At 40.9% G+C, this 4271-nt stretch overlaps 1 non-coding gene across 1 annotated transcript; it reads right to left on the minus strand.

Moving 5' to 3' along the window:
- Positions 1–1409: 1409 nt before the first annotated feature.
- LOC115062737 lies at positions 1410–1542 on the minus strand. The gene has a single exon (XR_003842666.1). It is a non-coding gene; the product is annotated as a small nucleolar RNA SNORA51 (small nucleolar RNA).
- Between the last annotated feature and the right edge of the window lie 2729 nt (positions 1543–4271).

A 4271-nucleotide genomic window follows, 5' to 3' on the forward strand; every position in this document is an offset into this window, starting at 1 on the left:
CTCTGCCCCAGCTCAGGTCGGCCCCTCTGCCCCAGCTCAGGTCGGCCCCTCTGCCCCAGCTCAGGTCGGCCCCTCTGCCCCAGCTCAGGTCGGCCTCTCTGCCCCAGCTCAGGTCGGCCCCTCTGCTAACTGGACACAGGCCCAGAGCCCAGGCAATCATAGCTGACCTGAGTTGCCAAAGAAAACTGCATCATGTACAGAATATGTTATTTTTGTTGATATCAAAAGAACATAGAGTCACTTTTTCTGCAATCATAGCTATGATATAGCATGATATGCTACTAACTAACCATAAGGAGCATAGAAATTAAACAGTACCTTCAACTCCACTACCCCAAGACAGTGAAGCATTTTAGAATCTATCTCTTTCTTACCAACTATGTCATTAAAATTTATTAATCTAAAAATTTGATATGAATAATCTAATCAAAAAAATCCCACCTCCCTATCTCCCCTTCCTTTTGCTGGAGTTGGTTCCCGCCCCACCCTCTCCTCTCTGCTGCAGTTGCACGTTCTCTTTCCGAACACTGGCATGTGGAAACAGTGGCTTGTGTTGGGCAACCCTCCACTCCAGTGCTTCAGGTTCATGATGATTTGGTTGAATTTCACACCGGTCAGCAGACCAGTTTTCCCTAAGGGAGCAGTTGGGTAGCTGCTCTGGCACCGGCTGCAGCAGACAGGAACACCTTGGGTTAGCCTGGGAGTGAGGACTTTACATTTGAAATTGACCTTTGAAGTGGGAGCTTGAGGGTTCTTTGGAATGGTGTTGGATGGTGTTTTGCTGAGGCAAACACGGGAAGGAGTATCTTCCTGAAGTGCACACAGGTGAAAGGCTAAGGCGGGGTCATGAAGAAACATTTCGCTGAGGCAAACACAAGTGAAAGAATGTTCTGCTGAAGCAAGCACGTGGAAGGACACATGATGAAGGATTCTCCTCAGGTATCTGTCCACCTTACACTGTGTAGTTGAGCTCTGTTTGCTGCGACTCCATAGAGAGAAACACACCCAAAAAACTTCCGGTGGTGTGCCGCAGTTTCTGGCCGCTTCCTTGGGCTCAGACTGATTGGCGGAGTGATGTCAGGGAGAGCTTGGCTTTCTTATAGAGCTCGCTGTGCAACCCCGTGTTGATCTTGGCTTCCCTGAGAAAGGCACAGCTGAGAACTTCCTGGTGTTCCTACTGACCCTGGTCCTTCCTGCTGACTTGTGCAGAGGCTGCGGCCAGGCTGTCTCGCTAGGTCGTACCGCCGCCGCCGCCGCTGCTGATTCGTGTTTCTATTCCAACTCCACTGGACTGCTGGTCTATCCGTGAAGTGATTTTGAGTGTATTGAGCTGCCGCTGATGATCTGTGAACTGAACTGATTTCCAGACAACACAGATGGGAGTTACTCCAAAGAACCATGTTTTTTTTCCATGTCTCCCCATTCGCAATACAGACCAGGCACAGTGGCTCAGGCTGAGGTGCACATAGGGTAGGTTTATTACGCCTCCTCTTTCTATACAGTCAGTGTAGAAACACAGCCGGTGGTAAGCACAAGGAACCATTTTAAGCAGGTCCACTTCCCCCATATCCTTGCATTTCTACTACCTCTGGTGGGTGGTGGGCTAAAAGGGAGGTTAAAGTATTTAAGAACCATCATTAAAAGTAGACATTGAAAAAATTAAAGTTACAGACCTTCACTGTGAAAACTCTTGTCCTCTAAGATGGCTCTTTTGCACATTCATTGTGAGAAAAAGTGTACAATTTCTCCTGTATTTGTGTCTTATATTAAATATTTTGCTAAAATATTATTTTCAGGGGTAGTCGATTTCTTTTTTTTCCCAAATAATATGCATTGTTCTTTAAATATATTTTCTCAACTGGTCATCATGAAATAGCAGTTAATCAAAGTTCCTCAAACCAAAGCAATAATTTGTCCTGGAAAGACCCAAGAAATAGCTGTAGGAGATGGAGTGTGAAGACCTAAGTTGGAGGTTGGCTCCATCACTGACCATCAGCAGTTTGTTAGAAAGAAATGGTTGGCTTGCTGTATGTCCTGTGATCAGGATTTGACCTAGCTCAGAGTGTTCTTAAAACACCCTGCAGAGCAGCACCCTTCCTCATGGCAGGAATGAGAATGACCCCGGGGGCAGGAGGCACAGGTTGTCCCCTGCCTGACCCTTTTATGCCCTCTCTGCTACCCCTGCTCAGCACAATACAGCAGCAGCCTGTTGTCAACAGAGATGACCCTCATAGATGGAGGACCATGAAACCCAAGTTCGCTGTGTTGGTAGGAGTAAGATTCTTCCAGCAGAAGATATGCTCTTCCCAGGGCTTTTACACAGTGCCACATTACAATGATGGGAGAAATACAAAGACCACTGTAAAAATTAGCAAGTGAGTAATTAATAGAGTATGGACTTTTATTCTGTCACTTCCTCTTGCAGACACACAGAAAGAACAAAGCACATGATCTAGGTACAACAGAGTTAACACAGAAAGTTAAAGGGACACTCAAATCCTAGCATAGCTGAACTATCAGTAATGGGTGTATGAGAGCTATCAGGGAAAAAAAAAGGACATGTTTCCGCAAAAAAAATTAAAGATAAATAAAAATAACAGTATATAAGAATCAATAAACAGGAGAGGGCAAAGAAATAAAGGATGTAGTTGCTAGATTATTATTTATGAAAGTATAATAGAACAAAAGCCATCTCTGCGTGAGTGTTGTAGTGAGTGGGTCAGTTGGGCAGGGAAGAACTTGAAAACAGAATATCAGATGTGCCAGGTTTCTAACTACTCATGGTGTATTCATATCGTGAAAGCAATAAGTAGACCAAAGAGAACAAAACACAGAACTCTCAAACCAAGAGAAGAAAAAAGTGACCTAACTTTGGCAATCATATGTGTGCACGCGCGTGCATCAGAAAGTTAATGTAAAGGAGTATAAGATCTTACTGTTCAGGACAGCTGATTCCATTTTTCTATTAAACAATGTTGAACTTTAATCCCCTTAGCCAGAGGTCAACTTGTGTTTTGATTTGTTCTTCCTCAACAATCTTGTAAATTACTCATTGTAAACTGTTTCCATTGTTCCAAGAACTGACTGACCGTAAAATGAGATTTTAACTGTCTGACCATAAACCCATAACATGTACCTTTCCCATGATCATAACAATAACTACAGAATTACGCTTTTATAATCACCTGCTTGCTTGTTATACAAGGGTCCTCTTCTTTTCTGTCTAGGCCACTTCATTCTCCCACCAGGGAGACTATAAGTTTGTCCTGATTGTTAGTAAATTTTTTACCTTGCAACATCTTCAGTTAGCTCTTGGTTTTCAGCACCATAAGAAAATGGTTGCACTTGTCTGTAATCTCAATAGCAAGATCTTGTCAAGAAGAAAGAAAAAGAGAAAGAGAAAAAATGGAAGAAGGAAGAAAGGCAAAAAAGAAAGAAGAAGAATTAAGGGAAAAATGCCAAAAATCCTCTCTACCCATATTCTCTGTGTGAGATAGCGTCTGGCACAGGAGAATTAGAGGCACACGAAGCAAACAGTAACAAAATAAAAAGAAATAAGGAGGTACTATCATCACACAAGTTGAAACCCAGATTGAAAATCACTAAAATAAAAATGAACAATAGGAACTAATTTGATAATTGTAACTGTTAAGACAACAGCATATTTATATTATTCTTTCTTTTAATTGTATTGTTTAAAAAATATAAAACAAATATGCATGGGAGTATAAAATGCTATAATAACAATAGATATGACTACCTCAGATTCAACAAATTGAAATAATCCTAAAATGCCAAGGCTCCAGATTTGAATGCACAATGAACAGGTTTGGAACAATAGACATGTGTAAGATTTGTTTTCCAAATCACAATTGGGATGTTACCACATGCACAGAAAAGACTATAACTCTTAAGTCTTAGGCTACAAAAGATATTCTGATAGCTGTGAGAGTTCACTTTCTCCCCTAGCCACTCCACTACCTACATCCTTCAGAGATGGATGACAGATGGTAGATAGATAGATAGATAGATAGATAGATAGATAGATAGATAGATGATAGAGGATAGATAGATGATAGATAACCTTCTTTCAAATAACTTAAATCATAAGGAAATCATAATAAATTTAAATATAATTTTAGATTTCATTAGAAATGGTAGTTACAGCAATATAAAAACTTATAATAGTTAGATAAAATAGTGCCCAGTGGCAAATGCACTTTTAGGCAATATAATTAAATAAGTAAATACATACATACATACATACATAC

The sequence above is a fragment of the Mus pahari genome, chromosome 20 (assembly GCF_900095145.1).
Source record: "Mus pahari chromosome 20, PAHARI_EIJ_v1.1, whole genome shotgun sequence".
Taxonomy (NCBI): domain Eukaryota; kingdom Metazoa; phylum Chordata; class Mammalia; order Rodentia; family Muridae; genus Mus; species Mus pahari.